Raw genomic sequence first — 26,083 nt, forward strand, 5'->3', positions numbered from 1 at the left:
TATAGATGGACTAATAGAACAAGTCCCACACACTGCTAGAAGCCCAAACATTTTTTCAGAGCTAGATGCAGAAAAATATTATATTCAATTTGCAACCTGATGGAGGTCAGTATAGATGGACTAATAGAACAAGTCCCACACACAGCTAGAAGGCCAAATATTTTTTCAGAGGTAGATGCAGAAAAAAATTATATTCAGTTTGCAACCTTATGGAGGTCAGTATAGATGGACTAATAGAACAAGTCCCACACACAGCTAGAAGCCCAAATATTTTTTCAGAGGTAGATGCAGAAAAAAATTATATTCAGTTTGCAACCTGATGGAGGTCTGTATAGATGGATTAATAGAACAAGTCCCACACACAGCTAGAAGCCCAATATTTTTTCAGAGGGAGATGCAGAAAAAAATATATTCAGTTTGCAACCTGATGGAGGTCTGTATAGATGGATTAATAGAACAAGTCCCACACACAGCTAGAAGCCCAATATTTTTTCAGAGGTAGATGCAGAAAAAAATATATTCAGTTTGCAACCTGATGGAGGTCTGTATAGATGGATTAATAGAACAAGTCCCACACACAGCTAGAAGCCCAATATTTTTTCAGAGGTAGATGCAGAAAAAAATATATTCAGTTTGCAACCTGATGGAGGTCTGTATAGATGGATTAATAGAACAAGTCCCACACACAGCTAGAAGCCCAATATTTTTTCAGAGGTAGATGCAGAAAAAAATATATTCAGTTTGCAACCCGATGGAGGTCAGTATAGATGGACTAATACAACAAGTCCCACACACAGCTAGAAGCCCAATATTTTTTCAGAGGTAAATGCAGAAAAAAATATATTCAGTTTGCAACCTGATGGAGGTCTGTATAGATGGATTAATAGAACAAGTCCCACACACAGCTAGAAGCCCAATATTTTTTCAGAGGTAGATGCAGAAAAAAATATATTCAGTTTGCAACCTGATGGAGGTCTGTATAGATGGATTAATAGAACAAGTCCCACACACAGCTAGAAGCCCAATATTTTTTCAGAGCTAGATGCAGAAAAAAATTATATTCAATTTGCAACCTGATGGAGGTCAGTATAGATGGACTAATAGAATGTTGCTATGCCCAAAAGATTTTACTTCACTAGGTGCAGTAAAAAAATTGGTATTCTATACACAGGTGGTATATCTTGCATCACAGATAGGCTACTCCACTGACTAACACACTCTGCAATAGGCCAAAAAGGATTAGCTTTGCTAGATTCAGCCAAATGCTGTGAAAAAAACTTGCACAGCACTGGCACAGACCTGCCTGGCAAAAACTGATAGGAACTGATGTAACCTAGTCCTGAAAAGGACTCCAATTACAATTAGTCTTTACTCCCACAATCTATCTATTTAAGAGCACAGACCTGCCTGATAAAAGTCGTAGGAAATGCTGTAACCTAGTCCTTAAAAGGACTGCAATCACAACTATTCCCTACTCCCAAGCTATCTGTAGATTTGTGCGAAAATTGGCTTGAAATTAACAAGGTATAGCGCACACAGCAACAGCGGTGCCGTCTAACACGCAGCTGCAGCAGTGAGAAAATGGTGGCGACGGGGAAAATGGCTTGGTCTTATAGGGCAAGGACATGTAACATACACTGCCAATGACACATGCCCTTGCTTGTGTGAAAAAAAGCACTTCGCTCCGTGTGTGCGCTGCTGATAGGCTGACAGATTGCACCTCCCCACTGCAAATGCAGGAAAGAGAAAAAAAAATGGAGATCTTCATTGTTCCTGCAGAGATCCATCCCCTGCCCCTCCCCCGACCCCGCTGTACACTCAAACTGCGTATTAACATTAATTTTCATCATTACTGAGAAAAAATCCAGTTATGATTTTGGTGCACGAACAGTTATCGAACATAACCTCGAACAGCCGAATTTTTCTCAAATTGTTCGTGTTCGCCGAACGGCTCGAACACCGCCCAAAACAGCTCTAATTTGAGATTGGCGAACAGTTCGAGTAGAACAACGCTCATCTCTAGACACCATGCCCCACTCAGAGCCGCTGAGCTCACTGATCGGCTGCAGCGCTGTCGACGGAACGTCAGCTTCACGGCCAATACCACAGGCCGGGAGCAGAGGCGAGACTCACCGGTAGACCCGGGTAGGGTGAGCAGAGCGCGGTTAGTTGCTTTCTAATAGCCTGCAGCCGGGGATTAACTTTTAATGAAAGGGAACAATCCCTTTGACTGTCTGCAGCGCGCCACACCTAGGAAGTGCACTCTCACACACAAGCCAGAATGCACACGTGCTCGCACGTGACAACACCCCCTATCTGCCCCTACAACCTCTCCGTCACCATGCGTCAGAATCTCCAGCCTGTTTTATGATTTCAGGGCCCTAGCAGGAATCACCCCCCCCCTCCCCAATTCCTTCCTTGCCTTCCTTGCACTGAGGTTAGCTCTTTGTCAGCCGTCTGGCTTGGTTACACAAGCTTCTTTGCAGAGAAACATGTTACTTCTGCTGGCCCTCGCTAGGCAGCAGGCATCCAAAACCTTCCCTGGGCACCTGCTGAAAGCCTGGCCCCTTCACGGCCCCGGGTGCTTTTAGCGCCATCATTTCCACACGTCGAGCTGCGGAGTCAATAAGCACTCCTAGCCGTGGCAAGGAGCTCGGTGTCAGGCCTGCGTGAAGGCGGCAGGGTAGCTTACTTAGCTGCCAACTGGCTCAGAGGCCTTGGGGCTTCCATCATCTAAGTAACTTAAGGTCGGTGTCCGGCAAGGCGCCGTTCCATGCTAGCAGAGCTGGGCAGTAGGGCAAAACGTCATCAAAATGGTCTACAGCACCCGGTGTTCCCAGGAGGTCTCCCATCCAAGTACTGTCCGAATCCTGCCCTGCTTTGATTTCGAGATCAGACGAGATCGGGCGTATCCAAGCTGGTATGGCCAGTAGACGCTGCTCGATCCATCGCCCGGCCAGCCTTTCTCAGGATCGCTTGGTGGCGAGCAATCTGGCTGTGACGGGGCGGGCTCCGAAGGGTCCATGCAAAGGCTGTGCCGTCCCTACAGGTGTGGTTTGTTTAGCAGTGATTCACCCGCCGCATCAGGTGTCTTCAAAAATGTCTCGGCGCAGGGTCTCCTGCAGGCTAAACCCTTCATCGCGGTAATGTGACAGAAAGAGCAAGCTGGACCCATAACTTGGGGGCGGAGCGAGACGTCCAGGGGTGAATGAAGGAAGAGGGTGAGATGGTTGCCAGTGACTTTGAGCTGCTCTTCAGGGGGGAGGGTCGTGTTGCCTGTAAAGGTCTTCTGCTTGAGGTTACCGGTGGTTGCCTCTAGCCTCCCGGGAGACGCTGATCCTGGTGAAAAGGAGCCTAGTATTAAAAGTAAAGAAGCAACAATGCTGGAGGCCCACGGTGATCAGAAGGATGCTGGTATTTTGCAGAGATGAAATAGCGCAAGAGAGAAAGCAAATGAAAAAAAGAAAAGAGAATGAATGTGTGCACTTGTGAAAGGGAATAGAAAAAAGGCACAGAAAGAGTGCCCCCTGCTGGTGGAAGGAAAGAAAAAGCAAAAGCCTACAGCACCTGGTAGTCCCAGGTGGTCTTCCTTCCAAGTACTAACAAGTCCCAACACTGCTTAGCTTCCGAGATCAGACAAGATCAGGCATGTTCAGGGTGGTGTGGCCATAGGCAGAGACAAGCCTCTCACTTGCTGCTTTTCTACTTTGAAGTCTGGCTGCCGGCTGCCCTTTCCAGTGCTCAGCAAGACCAGGTCCTTTTGTGCTTTCTCTTCTCTTCAATTTTTTTGCTGGCTTCCTTAAAAGGTCTTGTAGACACAACGCCCCACTCAGAGCCGCTGAGCTCACTGATCGGCTGCAGCGCTGTCGACGGAACGTCAGCTTCACGGCGAATGCCACAGGCCGGGAGCAGAGGCGAGACTCACCGGTAGACCCGGGTAGGGTGAGTAGAGCGCGGTTAGTTGCTTTCTAATAGCCTGCAGCCGGGGATTAACTTTTAATGAAAGGGAACAATCCCTTTGACTGTCTGCAGCGCGCCACACCTAGGAAGCGCTATCTCACACACAAGCCAGCATGCACACGTGCTCGCACGTGACAACACCCCCTATCTGCCCCTACATCCTCTCCGTCACCATGCGTCAGACTCTCCTGCCTGTTTTATGATTTCAGGGCCCTAGCAGGAATCACCCCCCCCTCCCCAATTCCTTCCGCACCTTCCTTGCACTGAGGTTAGCACTTTGTCAGCCGTCTGGCTTGTTTACACAAGCTTCTTTGCAGAGAAACATGTTACTTTGCTGGCCCTTGCTAGGCGGCCGGCATCCAAATCCTTCCCTGGGCACGTGCTGAAAGCCTGGCCCCTTCACGGCCCCGGGTGCTTTTAACGCCATCATTTCCACACGGCGAACTGCGGAGTCAATAAGCACTCCTAGCCGTGGCAAGAAGCTCGGTGTCAGTCCTGCGTGAAGGCGGCGGGGTAACGTACTTAGCTGCCAACTGGCTCAGAGGCCTTGGGGCTTCCATCATCTAAGTTACTTAAGGTCGGTGTCCGGCAAGGCGCCGTTCCATGCTAGCCGAGCTGGGCAGTAGGGCAAAACGTCATCAAAATGGTCTACAGCACCTGGTGTTCCCAGGAGGTCTCCCATCCAAGTACTGTCCAAGCCCAGCCCTGCTTTGCTTTCGAGATCAGACGAGATCGGGCGTATCCAAGGTGGTATGGCCAGTAGACGCTGCTCGATCCATCGCCTGGCCAGCCTTTCTCAGGATCGCTTGGTGGCGAGCAATCTGGCCGTGACGGGGCAGGCTCCGAAGGGTCCATGCAAAGGCTGTGCCGTCCCTACAGGTGTGGTTTGTTTAGCAGTGATTCACCCGCCACATCAGGTGTCTTCAAAAATGTCTCGGCGCAGGGTCTCCTGCAGGCTAAACCCTTCATCGCGGTAATGTGACAGAAAGAGCAAGCTGGACCCGTAACTTGGGGGCGGAGCGAGACGTCCAGGGGTGAATGAAGGAAGAGGGTGAGATGGTTGCCAGTAACTTTGAGCTGCTCTTCAGGGGGGAGGGTCGTGTTGCCTGCAAAGGTCTTCTGCTTGGGGTTACCGGTGGTTGCCTCCAGCCACGCGGGACACGCTGGTCCTGGTGAAAAGGAGCCTAGTATTAAAAGTAAAGAAGCAACAATGCTGGAGGCCCACGGTGATCAGAAGGATGCTGGTATTTTGCAGAGATGAAATAGCGCAAGAGAGAAAGCAAATGAAATAAAGAGAATGAATGTGTGCACTTGTGAAAGGGTATGGAAAAAAGGCATAGAAGAGAGTGCCCCCTGCTGGTGGAAGGAAAGAAAAAGCAAAAGCCTACAGCACCTGGTATTCCCAGGCGGTCTCCCATCCAAGTACTAACCAATTTTTTTGCTGGCTTCCTTAAAAGGTCTTGTAGACACAACGCGCCACTCAGAGCCGCTGAGCTCACTGATCGGCTGCAGCGCTGTCGACGGAACTTCTGCTTCACGGCCAATGCCACAGGCCGAGAGCAGAGGCGAGACTCACCGGTAGACCCGGGTAGGGTGAGTAGAGCGCGGTTAGTTGCTTTCTAATAGCCTGCAGCCGGGGATTAACTTTTAATGAAAGGGAACAATTCCTTTGACTGTCTGCAGCGCGCCACACCTAGGAAGCGCACTCTCACACACAAGCCAGCATGCACCCGTGCTCGCACGTGACAACACCCCCTATCTGCCCCTACATCCTCTCCGTCACCATGCGTCAGACTCTCCTGCCTGTTTTATGATTTCAGGGCCCTAGCAGGAATCACCCCCCCCCCCTCCCCAATTCCTTCCGCACCTTCCTTGCCTTCCTTGCACTGACGTTAGCTCTTTGTCAGCCGTCTGGCTTGGTTACACAAGCTTCTTTGCAGAGAAACATGTTACTTCTGCTGGCCCTCGCTAGGCGGCCGGCATCCAAAACCTTCCCTGGGCACCTGCTGAAAGCCTGGCCCCTTCACGGCCCCGGGTGCTTTTAACGCCATCATTTCCACACGGCGAGCTGCGGAGTCAATAAGCACTCCTAGCCGTGGCAAGGAGCTCGGTGTCAAGCCTGCGTGAAGGCGGCGGGGTAGCGTACTTAGCTGCCAACTGGCTCAGAGACCTTGGGGCTTCCATCATCTAAGTTACTTAAGGTCGGTGTCCGGCAAGGCACCGTTCCATGCTAGCCGAGCTGGGCAGTAGGGCAAAACGTCATCAAAATGGTCTACAGCACCCGGTGTTCCCAGGTGGTCTCCCATTCAAGTACTGTCTGAGCCCAGCCCTGCTTTGCTTCCGAGATCAGACGAGATCGGGCGTATCCAAGGTGGTATGGCCAGTAGACGCTTCTCGATCCATCGCCCGGCCAGCCTTTCTCAGAATCGCTTGATGGCGAGCAATCTGGCCGTGACGGGGCGGGCTCCGAAGGGTCCATGCAAAGGCTGTGCCGTCCCTACAGGTGTGGTTTGTTTTGCAGTGATTCAACCGCCGCATCAGGTGTCTTCAAAAATGGCTCGTCGCAGGGTCTCCTGCAGGCTAAACCCTTCATCGCGGTAATGTGACAGAAAGAGCAACCTGGACCCGTAATTTGGGGGCGGAGCGAGACGTCCAGGGGTGAATGAAGGAAGAGGGTGAGATTGTTGCCAGTGACTTTGAGCTGCTCTTCAGGGGGGAGGGTCGTGTTGCCTGCAAAGGTCTTCTGCTTGGGGTTACCGGTGGTTGCCTCCAGCCACCCGGGAGACGCTGGTCCTGGTGAAAAGGAGCCTAGTATTAAAAGTAAATAAGCAACAATGCTGGAGGCCCACGGTGATCAGAAGGATGCTGGTATTTTGCAGAGATGAAATAGCGCAAGAGAGAAAGCAAAGGAAAAAAGAAAAGAGAATGAATGTGTGCACTTGTGAAAGGGAATGGAAAAAAGGCGTAAATGAGAGTGCCCCCTGCAGGTGGAAGGAAGGAAAAAGCAAAAGCCTACAGCACCTGGCATTCCCAGGCGGTCTCTGTTAAATGGTTAATTATGGAAATTCATTTGGAATGTTAATCGATAATCATTTTTCTGAGTTCTATGCCTCAGCCATCGTGTCTAGTTGACATGCGCTATTTGTGTGTGTATTTTTGGTTCACTACCATATGTAGAACAGGTGTCCATACGACTGGCTATAAAAGCCCATGGTACAGAAAGGGGGGGCTCTCTTGCTCTGCCCACCCCACAAGACACAGAATCTTCATGCTGAGAAGCAGATGACATGTAGGCCTGGACACATGCTGGACAAAGACATGATTTACCAGCCAGGATCCAAGGAAAGATGGGTGAATCTCAACAATTAAGCTAATTATGGACAAATGGACAATTACTTTATAACTAATTATTGTATGTACCTGCTGCAATCTGATTCTTTTTAATGGACAATCCAAGAATAAATAGATACATTTTTTTGTAAGAATATCGTGATATTGATACTTTGAGAAGTCCTCAGTAGAAAAAAATAATACAGGAAGAGTATTATTTTACAATTGTGAGCCAGCCAGTCCTGTTTTTTTGTTTTTTAAATTAAGTAAGAGAATTTCTTCCGTGAACAAGGGGGGAGTCCTGATCAGCTGAACAGCTGTTGTTCACGTGTCAGTGAATTCACTAGTTTGTCACGAGAAGCAGAAAGGACCTACAGACTGAGGAAAGACAGGAAGCAGAGGTACTAACAAGGAACAGAATCACACAGGAAAAGAATCAGACGAACTGAAGACAGGACGTGCTGATAAAGAGAAGCCAAGGAATCTTAAGGTAAGCAAAATATGGATATAATTTCTTCTTTAGCTAAACAAAGTAATATTAATTTCAAAGTTAATGTAGGAGATGACATAGAAGTTTTGTGGCTCAGTTTATACAAAGAATGTGAATTGCAGAAGTTACAGTTAACTTCTAAATTGGTAAATAGAGACAAACAGAAATTGAGAAATATTCTACATTTGGTAGATTTTTTTCATAGTCTTGTGTTAGAGATTTCTAAGCAGGAAAATAGTGTAGAAGTGTCAGACGGTGATACTGATTCTGACTGTAATGTGGAAAATGAACAAGAAGTAAGACACGTGTCTATAACTGAAGGTGACCTTGGGTCTGACCAAGAGACGGACATACAGAAACCTGACATGGGAGGAGACATGACTGACATACGAGAAACCGACATACTAGGTGATGTGGGAGGAGACGTGAGTGACGTAGGAGGAACGGACGTACAAGAGCCACTAAAAATATCAGAGAATTCTGGAATTACCCAGGCTCAACTCCAAATTAAAATGAGGAAAAATTTGCTGAAATTATACAAAATCATGCCAAAATATGATGTCAAAATCCATGCCTGTAGAAATTCAGAGACATTTGAGAGCTTCTCTGATAAGTTTGATTTATCCAATGAGGAGAGGAATCAATTATTTAAAATATGGATTCCTGTGACATTGTCCAGATGTTTACATTTAATGCCCTGTGAAAATGACTCTCCTAATGGATGGGAAAATGATTCGGACAGATTAAGATATTTGATTTATTGTGTCACAAAGGATTTTCCCAACATAGAAGATCTGCAGAAACTAAGGATTGGTAGGAAGGAATGTACATATACATTCATGTCCATATTTGAACGGTTGTACAAAGCTCTCATCAAAAATGGAAAAGTACAACATATGATAACAACTTTTGTACAAAAATTCAAATTCCTAAATTCAATTTCCCAAGTCATGGCATCACAAAAAAATTCATTATTTGAATGTGCGCAGATGCTGGATTTTGTTAGAAAACATGAGAATCGTGAAAAGAAAATAAATCAAGCTAAATTTATAAAACCAGGAAAGGTAAAATCTTACCAAAAGCCAATATCAAACTCTCCTAGACTGAGTCATCCCCATAGTGAACTCTATCAAATACGCAGAAGATTTCATATATGTTATAAGCCATATCAGCCAGTGCAAAGATCCATCTCTCCACAGAATGAGTTAATTCTCAGTCAGAACTGTGATTCTCTAAAAAGGAAAATGGCTGAAACTGATGGACAGAGACAGGTGAGACGACCAACTCAGTGACGTCATGGAATGTGGACAGAAGAACAGGCAGTTCTCTGAGGTTTTGAAGGATAGAAAAATGTCTTTCCTAAATAGGGCGTTCCTGGGGATATTTGAGAGAGACAGAAGATTTGGTTTAGGGAGTGGCTAAGGAAAAACTTCAATTATATTGTTGTATCAAAATGTAATACAATGTCTCAATATTTATTTATAATCTTATGCAGTAAAATTGTAGTTACATAGTTTCTAATAGTTCATATATATATATATATATATATATATATATATATACACTTGTCTAAGTAGAGATTGCATATAATTGTATTTATATATACGTTTATAAAATATATTTATATATATTAATTAATAAATTAGAACTTCATATATATAAATTTAAGTAGCAATATTTTGAATTACATTAGAACCAACCAATATATGTATAAGATATTTAAATAATTCTGTTTCTGTATGAATTTGATATTTAATTTTATTTTCTTATATTTCCTTAGAGTTTTCATTCCAAAGCAGGATTTGATCAAAGAACTCTAAAATGGATTTATTTCTTTATTCACACAGGAAGTGAAAAAATTGCATGATTTTATGTGTATAACATTTTAAAATAATAACAATATATCTAGTTGAACTATAATATATATGTAATACTTATTAATTCTTTTGTGTTGCTAATATTTTCTGTGCATGAAGTGTTCGTGCAAATTAAAGTAGCTTTACAGCATGACGTGTGACAGCTGCGGCCTTTGAACTTTGAGCTAATAGTATATGATCCCATTCATTCTATTTTCAACTGATGTAACTTAAGACCGGGCAGCCAGTGAAAAAAGAATCTAAGACAAGAGTTTTTTCAAGTGTCTGAAATTCCAGTGACTTACTCTCATATTATATAATATGTACTTGGGGAATATTCAAAGAAATATAAAGATATTCAATTGATATGGCAATGCACATTAATAAATTGGGATACAACAATTTTGGGTTAAATATATATATATATCTAAAACTTCATATGTGGAATGTTTGAGTTGAACAGATCTGTGAATGTCAGAGTGAAGGTGACAGATGAGTAAATCAGCAGCTGCTAAGTGTGATTGATGTGACAGAGGCCTCATATGTTTGTATGTTTGAAAAAAAAAAAATGTTTCTTTATGTGAAGGTACAAAAATATATTTAATTCTGAGGAAATTATAATACATAATTAGGTATTATCTACATATGTATATTTCTATATTTCTTTAATAATTATTATTTCTTGATTTAACTAATAGTGGATAAGGGCAACCACACATCAAAATGGTTTACAAAGCAAATTTATATTTAGAATAATTTTCCACATGATAATATTCTTGAATAACTATAATATTATTTTTAATGGTTACCTAAATAGGTACACACCTCTCTTTAGTCAAATCTATGCTACTCATCGATATGAAATTTATGCACAATATTTCTAGAAGAATAATTATTTTTAATTTGGTTCTGATATATACATAAATTTTATAAAATAATATTTTTGGTATTAAGGGGGAAAATGTGTTTTTGATCCTGATTACATAATCACTTTTGATCAATACTTATTTTCCACACATTTTAATAAAGAAGAAATAAAAATAAGGTACTATGGTATAATTAAGAAGGGTATTACATGCAAAGTTGCATAATTTAATATTTTTTGGTGGTACAAGATTATGACAAATATGAAATCATCCAGATAATGGAGATATAAGGGTATTTTTTATGGAGAATATAATTACTCTCCATTTGTCATTAAAATTTAAAGGCCTTATTTTTATTTTTATTCTTATTTTTACTCTTAATTTTATTTTTCATTTTTAAAATTTTATTCTTACTTTATACTTCTTATTTTTCTATTTTTTCATTTTTTAATTCTCATTTGATTTTATTTGAGTTCAATATCTCAATTGAGAAAACACATTAATATTTAATAAAGTAATGTCTAATACAAGAGTATTGCTTCATTAAATATATATTGCTAAGGAAAAAAATGTTTACATTTTCTGAGTAAACACAACAATTCATTCATTCATTTATTCATTCATTCATTCATTCATTCATTCATACATTCATATATTTATTCATTTTGGTTCAGGAGTATACATTCTTTGATATTATTGGTTTAATAAAGATATAAAAACTTGTTTTTTCAAAATACACTGACACCTATGGGTTGGAAAAGGTAATTACACCTATGACATAAAAATGTTCTATCATATGGAGAACTTGATTGATAATGAATTATTATCTATTATTGTTTATTATTCCAAACATAATTTATTTTAATATTTTGATAATAATTAGATGGATATTACTGATTGCTATTGTACGCTGTGATATTATAGGTTAGGAAAAACTGCCAGATTTGGTATCAGATTACAGAATGAAGACTTCAATCAAGACATTGCAATTATGAATTCTATCTTAATAAAGACTTTTAATTTTTATAAATCAAAGAGATTCTCAAAAGTTACAAGAAGAAGCAACTGACATCCGGACGTCTCAGAAGGTAACAGGTGTGAATGCTGAGTGTTATAATAGACTGTGTCCATTACATACAATACAATTCACACAAATGATCACCAGGACGGCAGAGGACGATGATCCTATATGTACTGTGTTGTGTTTAATTTTCATCACGTTCCAGTGGTTTCTTATCACCTGCAACGCTTCAATGAAAGCTGGTGAACAGGTAATACCTGGCATATGTGTCCTGTATATAAAGGACTGAGTACTGGTTATGGTGCTATATAAAGCAGGAAAGTGTCAAGTTAACCCTTGCTTTACTGACCAAAGACGTCACATCTGTTCCAAAAGTGACACGAGACCAGTGCGGACACACGGAAGATTCCAAAGACGATCCAACGTAGGTCCAGGTGACACTGCACAGATATTAAAGCTACATTTCATCCATGGACTTTGTTTTTTTATCAACTGACACACATGATCTTTCTAATAAAGAGTACAGTTTATGGACTGAACAATAATGAACACAATTATGGACTGTACAATATCTACATGCTGTAATTTATTTCAAAGGAGTTTTCATCTAAAGAGTGTGTTATAAAAGAACCAAGAAGAAGACGAGACGACGACCCGATGACATCAGATGATGACGATTGAACCCGCGATTGCTTCAATTTAGATATAGGGAAGTATAATTATACATATTAAATGAATATTAGTCACGGCTTACCATAACATGAATTCACATCATTATATAGCAATAATCCGATATTGATACTATTATTACTATTATTATTATTATGGAAATTTAATGATATTGCCAAGGAAGAAGGAAAGAAAAAATGATTGATGAATGTATCTTCTTTTGATAAATTTCAGTTAAAGTCCTTTTATTCTCAAAAAAGGGGGAAATGTTAAATGGTTAATTATGGAAATTCATTTGGAATGTTAATCGATAATCATTTTTCTGAGTTCTATGCCTCAGCCATCGTGTCTAGTTGACATGCGCTATTTGTGTGTGTATTTTTGGTTCACTACCATATGTAGAACAGGTGTCCATACGACTGGCTATAAAAGCCCATGGTACAGAAAGGGGGGGCTCTCTTGCTCTGCCCACCCCACAAGACACAGAATCTTCATGCTGAGAAGCAGATGACATGTAGGCCTGGACACATGCTGGACAAAGACATGATTTACCAGCCAGGATCCAAGGAAAGATGGGTGAATCTCAACAATTAAGCTAATTATGGACAAATGGACAATTACTTTATCACTAATTATTGTATGTACCTGCTGCAATCTGATTCTTTTTAATGGACAATCCAAGAATAAATAGATACATTTTTTTATAAGAATATCGTGATATTGATACTTTGAGAAGTCCTCAGTAGAAAAAAATAATACAGGTAGAGTATTATTTTACAGTCTCCCATACAAGTACTAACCAGGCCTGACCCTGCTTAGCTTCCGAGATCAGATGAGATCGAGCGTGTTCAGGGTGGTGTGGCCATAGGCAAACACAAACCTCTCACTTGCTGCTTTTCTACTTTGACGTCTGGCTGCCGGCTGCCCTTTCCAGTGCTCAGCAAGACAAGGTCCTTTTGTGCTTTCCCTTCTCTTCAATTTTTTGCTGGCTTCCTTAAAAGGTCTTGTAGACAGAAGGACCCACTCAGAGCCGCTGAGCTCACTGATCGGCTGCAGTGCTGTCGACGGAACATCGGCTTCACGGCCAATGCAACAGGCCGGGAGCAGAGGCGAGACTCACCGGTAGACCCGGGTAGGTTGAGTAGAGCGCGGTTAGTTGCTTTCTAATAGCCTGCAGCCGGGGATTAACTTTTAATGAAAGGGAACAATCCCTTTGACTGTCTGCAGCGCGCCACACCTACGAAGCGCACTCTCACACACAAGCCAGCATGCAAACGTGCTCGCACGTGACAACACCCCCTATCTGCCCCTACAACCTCTCCGTCACCATGCGTCAGACTCTCCTGCCTGTTTTATGATTTCAGGGCCCTAGCAGGAATCACCCCCCCCTCCCCAATTCCTTCCTTGCCTTCCTTGCACTGAGGTTAGCTCTTTGTCAGCCGTCTGGCTTGGTTACACAAGCTTCTTTGCAGAGAAACATGTTACTTCTGCTGGCCCTCGCTAGGCGGCCGGCATCCAAAACCTTCTCTGGGCACCTGCTGTATGCCTGGCCCCTTCACGGCCCCGGGTGCTTTTAACGCCATCATTTCCACACGGCGAGCTGCGGAGTCAATAAGCACTCCTAGCCGTGGCAAGGAGCTCGGTGTCAGGCCTGCGTGAAGGGCGGCGGAGTAGCGTACTTAGCTGCTAACTGGCTCAGAGGCCTTGGGGCTTCCATCATCTAAGTTACTTAAGGTCGGTGTCCGGCAAGGTGCCGTTTCATGCTAGCCGAGCTGGGCAGTAGGGCAAAACGTCATCAAAATGGTCTACAGCACCCGGTGTTCCCATGGGGTCTCCCATCCAAGTACTGTCTGAGCCCAGCCCTGCTTTGCTTCCAAGATCAGACGAGATCAGGCGTATCCAAGGTGGTATGGCCAGTAGACGCTGCTTGATCCATCGCCCGGCCAGCCTTTCTCAGGATCGCTTGGTGGCGAGCAATCTGGCCGTGACGGGGCGAGCTCCGAAGGGTCCATGCAAAGGCTGTGCCGTCCCTACAGGTGTGGCTTATTTAGCAGTGATTCACCCGCCGCATCAGGTGTCTTCAAAAATGTCTCGGTGCAGGGTCTCCTGCAGGCTAAACCCTTTATCGCGGTAATGTGACAGAAAGAGCAAGCTGGACCCGTAACTTGGGGGTGGAGCGAGACGTCCAGGGGTGAATGAAGGAAGAGGGTGAGATGGTTGCCAGTGACTTTGAGCTGCTCTTCAGAGGGGAGGGTCGTGTTGCCTGCAAAGATCTTCTGCTTGGGGTTACCGGTGGTTGCCTCCAGCCACGCGGGAGACGCTGGTCCTGGTGAAAAGGAGCCTAGTATTAAAAGTAAAGAAGCAACAATGCTGGAGGCCACGGTGATCAGAAGGATGCTGGTATTTTGCAGAGATGAAATAGCGCAAGAGAGAAAGCAAATGAAAAAAAGAAAAGAGAATGAATGTGTGCACTTGTGAAAGGGAATGGAAAAAAGGCATAGAAGAGAGTGCCCCCTGCTGGTGGAAGGAAAGAAAAAGCAAAAGTCTACAGCACCTGGTATTCCCAGGGAGTCTCCCATCCAAGTACTAACCAGGCCTGATCCTGCTTAGCTTCCAAGATCAGTTGAGATCAGGCGCGTTCAGGGTGGTGTGGCCGTAGGCAGAGACAAGCCTCTCACTTGCTGCTTTTCTACTTTGACGTCTGGCTGCCGGATGCCCTTTCCAGTGCTCAGCAAGACCAGGTCCTTTTGTGCTTTCCCTTCTCTTCAATTTTTTTGCTGGCTTCCTTAAAAGGTCCTGTAGACACAACGCCCCACTCAGAGCTGCTGAGCTCACTGATCGGCTGCAGCGCTGTCGACGGAACGTCGGCTTCACGGCCAATGCCACAGGCCGGGAGCAGAGGCGAGACTCACCGGTAGACCCGTGTAGGGTGAGAAGACAGCGGTTAGTTGCTTTCTAATAGCCTGCAGCCGGGGATTAACTTTTAATGAAAGGGAACAATCCCTTTGACTGTCCGCAGCGCGCCACACCTAGTAAGCGCACTCTCACACACAAGCCAGCATGCACACGTGCTCGCACGTGACAACACCCCCTATCTGCCCCTACAACCTCTCCATCACCATGCGTCAGACTCTCCTGCCTGTTTTATGATTTCAGGGCCCTAGCAGGAATCACCCCCCCTCCCCAATTCCTTCTGCACCTTCCTTGCCTTCCTTGCACTGAGGTTAGCTCTTTGTCAGCCGTCTGGCTTGGTTACACAAGCTTCTTTGCAGAGAAACATGTTACTTCTGCTGGCCCTCGCTAGGCGGCCGGCATCCAAAACCTTCCCTGGTCACCTGCTGAAAGCCTGGCCCCTTCACGGCCCCAGGTGCTTTTAACGCCATCATTTCCACACGGCAAGCTGCGGAGTCAATAAGCACTCCTAGCCGTGGCAAGGAGCTCGGTGTCAGGCCTGCGTGAAGGCGGCGGGGTAGCGTACTTAGCTGCCAACTGGCTCAGAGGCCTTGGGGCTTCCATCATCTAAGTTACTTAATGTCGGTGTCCGGCAAGGCGCCGTTCCATGCTAGCCGAGCTGGGCAGTAGGGCAAAACGTCATCAAAATGGTCTACAGCACCCGGTGTTCCCAGGCGTTCTCCCATCCAAGTACTGTCTGAGCCCAGCCCTGCTTTGCTTCCGAGATCAGATGAGATCGGGCGTAACCAAGGTGGTATGGCCAGTAGACGCTGCTCGATCCATCGCCTGGCCAGCCTTTCTCAGGATCGCTTGGTGGCGAGCAATCTGGCCGTGACGGGGCAGCTACGAAGGGTCAATGCAAAGGCTGTGCCATCCCTACAGGTGTGGTTTGTTTAGCAGTGATTCACCCGCCGCATCAGGTGTCTTCAAAAATATCTCGGCGCAGGGTCTCCTGCAGGCTAAACCCTTCATCGCGGTAATGTGACAGAAAGAGCAAGCTGTATCCGTAACTTGGGGGCGGAGCGAGACGTCCAGGGGTGAATGAAGGAAGAGGGTGAGATGGTTGCCAGTGACTTTGAGCTGCTATTCAGGGGGGAGGGTCGTGTTGCCTGCAAAGGTCTTCTGCTTGGGGTTACCAGTGGTTGCCTCCAGCCACGCGGGAGACGCTGGCCCTGGTGAAAAGGAGCCTAGTATTAAAAGTAAAGAAGCAACAATGCTGGAGGCCCACGGTGATCAGACGGATGCTGGTATTTTGCAGAGATGAAATAGCGCAAGAGAGAAAGCAAATGAAAAAAAGAAAAGAGAATGAATGTGTGCACTTGTGAAAGGGAGTGGAAAAAAGGCATAGAAGAGAGTGCCCCCTGCTGGTGGAAAGAAGGAAAAAGCAAAAGCCTACAGCACCTGGTATTCCCAGGCGGTCTCCTATCCAAGTACTAACCAGGCCCAACTCTGCTTAGCTTCCGAGATCAGGCGTGTTCAGGATGGTATGGCCGTAAACAGAGACAAGCCTCTCACTTGCTGCTTTTCTACTTTGACGTCTGGCTGCCGGCTGCCCTTTCCAGTGCTCAGCAAGACCAGGTCCTTTTGTTCTTTCCCTTCTCTTCAATTTTTTGCTGGCTTCCTTAAAAGGTCTTGTAGACACAACGTCCCACTCAGAGCCGCTGAGCTCACTGATTGGCTGCAGCGCTGTCGACGGAACGTCAGCTTCACGGCCAATACCACAGGCCGGGAGCAGAGGCGAGACTCACCGGTAGACCCGGGTAGGGTGAGTAGAGCGCGGTTAGTTGCTTTCTAATAGCCTGCAGCCGGGGATTAACTTTTAATGAAAGGGAACAATCCCTTTGACTGTCTGCAGCGCGCCACACCTAGGAAGCGCACTCTCACACACAAGCCAGCATGCACACGTGCTCGCACGTGACAACGCCCCCTATCTGCCCCTACAACCTCTCCGTCACCATGCGTCAGACTCTCCTGCCTGTTTTATGATTTCAGGGCCCTAGCAGGAATCACCCCCCCATCCTCCCCAATTCCTTCCTTGCCTTCCTTGCACTGAGGTTAGCTCTTTGTCAGCCGTCTGGCTTGGTTACACAAGCTTCTTTGCAGAGAAACATGTTACTTCTGCTGGCCCTTGCTAGGCGGCCGGCATCCAAAACCTTCCCTGGGCACCTGCTGAAAGCCTGGCCCCTTCACGGCCCCGGGTGCTTTTAACGCCATCATTTCCACACGGCGAGCTGCGGAGTCAATAAGCACTCCTAGCCGTGCAAGGAGCTCGGTGTCAGGCCTGCGTGAAGGCGGCGGGGTAGCATACTTAGCTGCCAACTGGCTCAGAGGCCTTGGGGCTTCCATCATCTAGGTTACTTAAGGTCGGTGTCCGGCAAGGCGCCGTTCCATGCTAGACGAGCTGGGCAGTAGGGCAAAATGTCATCAAAATGGTCTACAGCACCCAGTGTTCCCAGGAGGTCTCCCATCCAAGTACAGTCCAAGCCCAGCCCTGCTTTGCTTTCAAGATCAGACGAGATCGGGCGTATCCAAGGTGGTATGGCCAGTAGACGCTGCTTGATTCATCGCCCGGCCAGCCTTTCTCAGGATCGCTTTGTTATGATCTGCTACAGAGAGTATGGAAAGAAAGGAGATCTATCCCTACAATAGAACTAAACTAGATCCCTACGATGTAACGGGGAACCTGATCCTGCGATCAGACCCGCTAAAGCCCTCGGCTAGTCTGAACGCAGACCTATAGATGTGAGGGAGGGATCCCTACAAGATCTAGGGACTGGGAAAAGTTGGACACCTCCTAGCAGAAATAGTAGCAGTCAAAGACAAACACACAACAAAAAGGCATAGGGGTCAGAAGACCTAGCAAAACTAACAGAGAACGGCAACAGAGCAACAAGCTAGCTCAACAGTATTAAATACAAATGAAGTCCAGCAAAGCCAGGAGGGCGGAGCCAGATTAAATAGGCAAAATGGTCATGTGACCAGCAAATTAAAAAAAAACTAACAGGAGAGTTGTAACAGTACCCCCTCTTCTAAGAGGATCCTCCGGATCCCCTAGGCCCAGGCTTACCAGGAAACCTCCTGTGAAACGCTTGGACAAGTCTGGGGGCAGAAACATAATCCGCTCTCACCCATTAGTTATCCTCAGGTCCGAAACCCTTCCAAGCGACGAGATACTGCAAACTCCCTCTATACTGTCTAGAATTTAGGATGCGGGAAATTTCATATTCCCCGTCCTCCACCACCGGAGGAACAGTGGCAGAGGCGTCACCATCCGACACATCAGCTTTTTTCAACAGAGAAACATGAAACACCGGATTAATCCTCCAGGACGTAGGAACCTCCAGCCTAACATCAGATTGGTTAACTATCTGAAGTACCTTAAAGGGCCCTACGAACTTGGGACCCAATTTTTTAGAAGGAATCCTCAATCGCAGATTCTTAGAGGACAACCAAACCATGTCACCAACCGCAAACAAAACCTCTTCCCGTTTCCTATCAAAGTACCTCTTAGATTTTTTGTTAGCCTCCTGAAGATTACCACACACATCCGTCCAAACTCTCTCCAAATCACCGGAAAAACTCTCCTCCTCAGGCACAGCCGAAACCAATTTGGAAAATGACCCAAAAGACGGATGTCTCCCAGAACAACAAAAAAAAGGCGAACACCCAGCAGAAGAGGATGTATGGTTGTTAAGAGCAAATTCAGCAAGTGGCAGAAATTCAGACCACCCCTCTTGATTGTCTGCCACAAAACAACGCAAGAACTGCTCAACATCCTGGTTCTTCCTTTCTGTCTGGCCATTAGACTCAGGATGATATCCGGATGAAAACGACAAATGAACTCCCAACCTGTCACAAAAGGCACGCCAAAAACGAGCCACGAACTGAGGTCCCCTATCAGAAACAATGTCAGTAGGAACACCATGTAGTCTGACAATCTCCTTGACAAAGGCCTTAGCGAGTGTCTTAGCGCAAGGCAGTTTGATGAAGGGAACCAAGTGACACATCTTGCTAAAACGGTCCACGACCACCCAGATGACTGTGAAACCTTCAGAGGGAGGAAGGTCAGTAATAAAGTCCATAGCCAGATGTGTCCAAGGTGCACTAGGAACCTCCAGAGGGCAAAGCAACCCCGCAGCAGGAGCATGCGAAGACTTGGATCTTGCACACACAGTACATTGGCGCACCCACTTAATGACTTCCTTCTGCCATCCAGGCCACCAAAAACTGCGACCCACAAGTCTCTTGGTCTCAGAAATTCCTGGATGAACTGCCAACCGAGACTCATGACACTCAACAAACAAATCTCTCCTAAAAGTCCTAGGCACAAACAACCTCCCATGGGGAGTGTTAGATGGGGCATTCTCCTGTGCTTTAAGAATCTCATCCTCCAAAACGGAGTCCAAAGCAGCAATCACAACACCTTCTTGTAAAATGGTCTCCTCTTCCTCCTCAACACCGACCATGGGAGAAAAGCTGCGAGACAAAGCATCCGCTTTAACATTCTTGGTACCCAGGATGTAAGTAACGGAAAAATTAAACCGCGAGAAAAAAAGTGCCCACCTAGCCTGACGGGCATTCAAGCGCTTGGCAGCATCAAGATAGATCAGATTTTTATGATCAGTGAAAACCTGAATGGGAAATTCAGCACCTTCCAAGAGATGACGCCAGTGTTCAAATGCGAGTTTAATCGCCAGCAATTCCCGATTACCAATATCGTAATTAAGTTCAGTCTCGGAAAATTTTTTTGAAAAAAAGGCACAGGGATGTACTCCATCCTTGTTTTCCTGAGACAACACCGCACCAACCCCCACCGAAGAAGCATCAACCTCAACCAAAAACGGCTTAGTCACATCAGGCTGCATAAGGATGGGAGCAGAGGTGAACCTCTCCTTTAGAAACACAAAAGCTTCAATGGCCTCAGAAGTCCACTGAACCGCATTAGCACCTTTCCTGGTGAGATCGGTCAGCGGTTTGACAATAAGAGAAAATTTTTTTATGAATTTTCTGTAATAATTGCCGAAACCCAAAAACCTCTGTATCGATTTCAAACCAATAGGCCTAGGCCATTCCTGCACAGCTTGAACTTTAACCGGGTCCATCTCAAAACCTTCACTGGAGATAATGTAGCCCAAAAAACTAATTCTCTGTACAGCGAACTCACATTTCTCCAGCTTAGCAAAAAGCGAATTGTCCATTAATAACTGTAATACCTCACGTACGCTCCGCCAATGAGACTCCAGATCCGGCGAATAAATCAAAATGTCATCCAAATACACAATCACATTTTTGCCGATTAAAGGTCTAAGGATATCATTAATAAGATTCTGAAAAAATGCTGGAGCATTGGTGAGACCAAAAGGAATAACCAGATTCTCAAAATGACCCACAGGAGTGTTAAAAGCAGTCTTCCATTCATCACCCTCCTTCATGCGCAACAAATTGTATGCCCCCCGGAGATCAATTTTAGAGAACCACTTGGCCCCCACTAACTGGTTAAATAAATCAGGAATCAATGGCAGTGGGTAAGGATTGCGTACAGTATTTTTATTAATCTCACGAAAGTCCAGACAAGGACGTAAACCGCCATCTTTTTTTTTTACAAAAAAAAATCCAACAGCCACAGGAGACTTGGAAGGCCTAATGTGGCCAAGCTTGTCTGTATGTATTCTTCCAAAGCCTTTCTTTCAGGAATAGTAAGATTAAATAAACGACTCTTAGGAAGAGTCGCGCCAGGGACAAATTCAATGGTACAATCATAGTCTCTATGGGGAGGCAAAACCTGCGACTCCTCCTCAGAAAAAACTCTCCAAAAATCCTGAAAAGGTACAGGTAATTCCCTCTATCCACAGCAGCAATGTGCCCGTTACAACACTTGTCATAACACTTAGGGCTCCAGGACTTAATTTCATTGGTAGACCAATCCAGTACAGGATTGTGCAATTTTAACCAGGGTAACCCCAATATTACTGGAGAAGGCAAATTATCCAATACCACCAAATCCAAATTCTCTTGATGAATACCATTAATAGTGAGGGGAAATTTACAGACCTTGTGAGTAACACTCTTCAAGGGAGAGCCATCGACAGAAACCACAGCAATAGGGGATGACAAAGTTTTAGGTTCTAATCTAAGTTTTTCCAAGAATCCCCCATCAATCACATTCAGAGTAGATCCATAATCCACAAATACCCGAAATTCAATTAATTCATCCTGAGCAGCAGTAGTGGCAGATAGGAATACTCCCTTAGAATTTAAACAGGCAATACGAGCATGACTGACCATTTTTTTTTTCTTTCTTCTTACGAAGCACACAGCTCTTAATTAAATGACCAGAATTTCCGCAATAGAAACACAAGCCTTCAGAAAGTCGGCGGTCTTTTTCCTGAGAGCGGGGTGCCATCGCCCCAATTTCCATCGGCTCTCCATTGTCAGCACAGAACCTCTCAGGACTCGAAGCTGACATAGCAGAGGATTTGCTCTCATTAACCCTTTCACGCAGTCTCCTGTCCACCCGTATAGCTAATTGCATTGCCTCCTGCAAGTTTCCAGGTGTGGGATAAGCAATCAGTAAATCCTTTACCCTTTCACATAGCCCTGCAAGAAACAAGCTTTTCAAAGCAGAATCGTTCCACCCCACCTGGGCAGACCACCGACGGAAGTGAGAACAATATTTTTCCACATTACCTGATCCCTGCCTCAAACGTCTTAATTCAGACTCAGCAGATGAGACACGATCAGGATCATCGTACAACAAACCCAAAGCAGAAAAAAAACTATCCACTGATCTAAAGCACGGATCACTAGGTTGGAGAGAGAAGGCCCATCCCTGAGGATCTTTGCGCAAAAGTGACATTATGATCCCTATGTGCTGTGATTCACCACCAGAGGATCCGGGTCTCAAACGAAAATATAATAGACAAGCATTTTTAAAAGAAAAAAAATCTTGTTGTTTGCCAAAAAATAGATCAGGCAGACGTACCTTAGGTTCCACAAAATGCGGTCCAGAACAGCTACTCACGTGTTGTTGGAGCTTGGTCACCTCCAGAGAGAGTCCCTGCAAGCGTTGAGCCAAATCTTGCACCGAGACCATGATGGAAAACTGGAGGTCTTTCCTTAGAGAATTTTTTTTTTTTTTTTTTTTTATGGCTGGAATTACTGTTATGATCTGCTACAGAGACTAAGGAAAGAAAGGAGATCTATCCCTACAATAGAACTAAACTAGATCCCTACGATGTAACGGGGAACCTGATCCTGCGATCAGACCCGCTAAAGTCCTCGGCTAGTCTGAACGCAGACCTATAGATGTGAGGGAGGGATCCCTACAAGATCTAGGGACTGGGAAAAGTTGGACACCTCCTAGCAGAAATAGTAGCAGTCAAAGACAAACACACAACAAAAAGGCATAGGGGTCAGAAGACCTAGCAAAACTAACAGAGAACGGCAACAGAGCAACAAGCTAGCTCAACAGTAGTAAATACAAATGAAGTCCAGCAAAGCCAGGAGGGCGGAGCCGGATTAAATAGGCAAAATGGTCATGTGACCAGCAAACTAAAAAAAAACTAACAGGAGAGTTGTAACACGCTTGGTGGCGAGCAATCTGGCCGTGACGGGGCGGGCTCCGAAGGGTCCATGCAAAGGCTGTGCCGTCCCTACAGGTGTGGTTTGTTTAGCAGTGATTCACCCGCCGCATCAGGTGTCTTCAAAAATGTCTCGGCGCAGGGTCTCCGGCAGGCTAAACCCTTCATCGCGGTAATGTGACAGAAAGAGCAAGCTGGACCCGTAACTTGGGGGCGGAGCGAGATGTCCAGGGGTGAATGAAGGAAGAGGGTGAGATGGTTGCCAGTGACTTTGAGCTGCTCTTCAGGGGGGATGGTCGTGTTGCCTGCAAAGGTCTTCTGCTTGGGGTTACCGGTTGTTGCCTCCAGCCACCCGGGAGACGCTGGTCCTGGTGAAAAGGAGCCTAGTATTAAAAGTAAATAAGCAACAATGCTGGAGGCCCATGGTGATCAGAAGGATGCTGGTATTTTGCAGAGATGAAATAGCGCAAGAGAGAAAGCAAATGAAAAAAAGAAAAGAGAATGAATGTGTGCACTTTTGAAAGGGAATGGAAAAAAGGCATAGAAGAGAGTGACCACTGCTGGTGGAAGGAAGGAAAAAGCAAAAGCCTACAACACCTGGTATTTGCAGGTGGTCTCCCATCCAAGTACTAACCAGGCCCAACCCTGATTAGCTTCCAATGTCAGACAAGATCGGGCGTGTTCAGGGTGGTTTGGCTGTAGGCACTGGCAAGCCTCTCACTTGCTGCTTTTCTACTTTGAAGGCACAGACAAGCCTCTCACTTGCTGCTTTTCTAATTTGACGTCTGGCTGCTGGCTGACCTTTCCAGTGCTCAGCAAGACCAAGTCCTTTTGTGCTTTCCCTTTTCTTCAATTTTTTTGCTGGCTTCCTTAAAAGGTCTTGTAGACTCAACGCCCCACTCAGAGCCGCTGAGCTCACTGATCGGCTGCAGCGCTGTTGACGGAACGTCAGCTTCACGGCCAATGCCACAGGACGGGAGCAGAGGCGAGACTCACCTGTACACCCGGGTAGGGTGAGTAGAGCACGGTTAGTTGCTTTCTAATAGGCTGCAGCCGGGGATTAACTTTTAATTAAAGGGAACAATCCCTTTGACTGTCTGCAGCGCGCCACACCTAGGAAACACACTCTCACACACAAGCCAGCATGCACACGTGCTCGCACGTGACAACACCCCCTATCTGCCTTTACAACCTCTCCGTCACCATGCGTCAGACTCTCCTGCCTGTTTTATGATTTCAGGGCCCTAGCAGGAATCACCCCCCCCTCCCCAATTCCTTCCGCACCTTCCTTGCCTTCCTTGCACTGAGGTTAGCTCTTTGGCAGCCGTCTGGCTTGGTTACACAAGCTTCTTTGCAGAGAAACATGTTACTTCTGCTGGCCCTCGCTAGGCAGCCGGCATCCATAAACCTTCACTGGGCACCTGCTGAAAGCCTGGCCCCTTCACGGCCCCGGGTGCTTTTAACACCATCATTTCTACACGGCGAGCTGCGGAGTCAATAAGCACTCCTAGCCGTGGCAAGGAGCTCGGTGTCAGGCCTGCGTGAAGGCGGCGGGGTAGCGTACTTAGCTGCCAACTGGCTCAGAGGCCTTGGGGCTTCCATCATCTAAGTTACTTAAGGTCGGTGTCCGGCAAGGCGCCGTTCCATGCTAGCCGAGCTGGGCAGTAGGGCAAAACGTCATCAAAATGGTCTACAGCACCCGGTGTTCCCAGGAGGTATCCCATCCAAGTACTGTCTGAGCCCAGCCCTGCTTTGCTACCGAGATCAGACGAGATCAGGCGTATCCAAGGTGGTATGGCCAGTAGACGCTGCTCGATCCATCACCCGGCCAGCCTTTCTCAGGATCGCTTGGTGGCGAGCAATCTGGCCGTGACGGGGCGGGCTCCGAAGGGTCCATGCAAAGGCTGTGCCGTCCCTACAGGTGTGGTTTATTTAGCAGTGATTCACCCGCCGCATCAGGTGTCTTCAAAAATGGCTCGGCGCAGGGTCTCCTGCAGGCTAAACCCTTCATCGCGGTAATGTGACAGAAAGAGCAAGCTGGACCCGTAACTTGGGGGCTGAGCGAGACGTCCAGGGGTGAATGAAGGAAGAGGGTGAGATGGTTGCCAGTGACTTTGAGCTGCCCTTCAGTGGGGAGGGTCGTGTTGCCTGCAAAGGTCTTCTGCTTGGGGTTACCGGTGGTTGCCTCCAGCCACCCGGGAGACGCTGGTCCTGGTGAAAAAGAGCCTAGTATTAAAAGTAAATAAGCAACAATGCTGGAGGCCCACGGTGATCAGAAGGATGCTGGTATTTTGCAGAGATGAAATAGCGCAAGAGAGAAAGCAAATGAAAAAAAGAAAAGAGAATGAATGTGTGCACTTGTGAAAGTGAATGGAAAAAAGGCATAAAAGAGAGTGCCCCCTGCTGGTGGAAGGAAGGAAAAAGCAAAAGCCTACAGCACCTGGTATTCCCAGGTGGTCTCCCATCCAAGTAATAACCAAGCCCAATCCTGCTTAGCTTCCAATATCAGATGAGATTGGGCGTGTTCAGGGTGGTGTGGCCATAAGCAGAAACAAGCCTCTCACTTGATGCTTTTTTACTTTGAAGTCTGGCTGCCGGATGCCCTTTCCAGTGTTCAGCAAGACCAGGTCCTTTTGTGCTTTCCCTTCTCTTCAATTTTTTTGCTGGCTTCCTTAAAAGGTCTTGTAGACAGAAGGCCCCACTCAGAGCCGCTGAGCTCACTGATCGGCTGCAGCTCTGTTGTCGGAACGTCAGCTTCACGGCCAATGCCACAGGCCGGGAGCAGAGGCGAGACTCACCGGTAGACCCGGGTAGGGTGAGTAGAGCGTGGTTAGTTGCTTTCTAATAGCCTGCAGCCGGGGATTAACTTTTAATGAAAGGGAACAATCCCTTTTACTGTCTGCAGCGCGCCACACCTAGGAAGCGCACTCTCACACACAAACCAGCATGCACACGTGCTCGCACGTGACAACACCCCCTATCTGCTCCTACAACCTCTCCGTCACCATGCATCAGACTCTCCTGCCTGTTTTATGATTTTAGGGCCCTAGCAGGAATCACCCCCCCCTCCCCAATTCCTTCCGCACCTTCCTTGCACTGAGGTTAGCTCTTTGTCAGCCGTCTGGCTTGATTACACAAGCTTCTTTGCAGAGAAACATGTTACTTCTGCTGGCCCTCGCTAGGCGGCCGGCATCCAAAACCTTCCCTGGGCACCTGCTGAAAGCCTGGCCCCTTCACGGCCCCGGGTGCTTTTAACGCCATCATTTCCACACGGCGAGCTGCGGAGTCAATAAGCACTCCTAGCCGTGGCAAGGAGCTCGGTGTCAGGCCTGCGTGAAGGCGGCGGGGTAGAGTACTTA

At 46.2% G+C, this 26,083-nt stretch overlaps 1 non-coding gene and 11 pseudogenes across 1 annotated transcript; all 12 read right to left on the reverse strand.

Annotated features, from left to right (window-relative positions):
- Positions 1-2,815: 2,815 nt before the first annotated feature.
- Positions 2,816-2,935, reverse strand: LOC141269818 (5S ribosomal RNA; annotated as a pseudogene).
- A 620-nt stretch (positions 2,936-3,555) lies between these two features.
- Positions 3,556-3,674, reverse strand: LOC141270182 (5S ribosomal RNA; annotated as a pseudogene).
- A 931-nt stretch (positions 3,675-4,605) lies between these two features.
- Positions 4,606-4,725, reverse strand: LOC141266957 (5S ribosomal RNA). The gene has a single exon (XR_012320976.1). It is a non-coding gene; the product is annotated as a 5S ribosomal RNA (ribosomal RNA).
- Positions 4,726-6,229: 1,504 nt separating this feature from the next.
- On the reverse strand, positions 6,230-6,349 carry LOC141267616 (5S ribosomal RNA; annotated as a pseudogene).
- A 7,645-nt stretch (positions 6,350-13,994) lies between these two features.
- Positions 13,995-14,114, reverse strand: LOC141268526 (5S ribosomal RNA; annotated as a pseudogene).
- Positions 14,115-14,734: 620 nt separating this feature from the next.
- LOC141268142 (5S ribosomal RNA) lies at positions 14,735-14,853 on the reverse strand (annotated as a pseudogene).
- A 940-nt stretch (positions 14,854-15,793) lies between these two features.
- LOC141268416 (5S ribosomal RNA) lies at positions 15,794-15,913 on the reverse strand (annotated as a pseudogene).
- A 620-nt stretch (positions 15,914-16,533) lies between these two features.
- Positions 16,534-16,642, reverse strand: LOC141269171 (5S ribosomal RNA; annotated as a pseudogene).
- A 933-nt stretch (positions 16,643-17,575) lies between these two features.
- Positions 17,576-17,695, reverse strand: LOC141268501 (5S ribosomal RNA; annotated as a pseudogene).
- Positions 17,696-23,309: 5,614 nt separating this feature from the next.
- On the reverse strand, positions 23,310-23,428 carry LOC141268389 (5S ribosomal RNA; annotated as a pseudogene).
- Positions 23,429-24,411: 983 nt separating this feature from the next.
- Positions 24,412-24,531, reverse strand: LOC141268395 (5S ribosomal RNA; annotated as a pseudogene).
- A 621-nt stretch (positions 24,532-25,152) lies between these two features.
- On the reverse strand, positions 25,153-25,271 carry LOC141267440 (5S ribosomal RNA; annotated as a pseudogene).
- Between the last annotated feature and the right edge of the window lie 812 nt (positions 25,272-26,083).

The sequence above is a fragment of the Phyllobates terribilis genome, unplaced genomic scaffold, assembly GCF_046119375.1.
Source record: "Phyllobates terribilis strain yellow unplaced genomic scaffold, ASM4611937v1 Scaffold_4__5_contigs__length_816908805, whole genome shotgun sequence".
Classification (NCBI taxonomy): Eukaryota; Metazoa; Chordata; class Amphibia; order Anura; family Dendrobatidae; genus Phyllobates; species Phyllobates terribilis.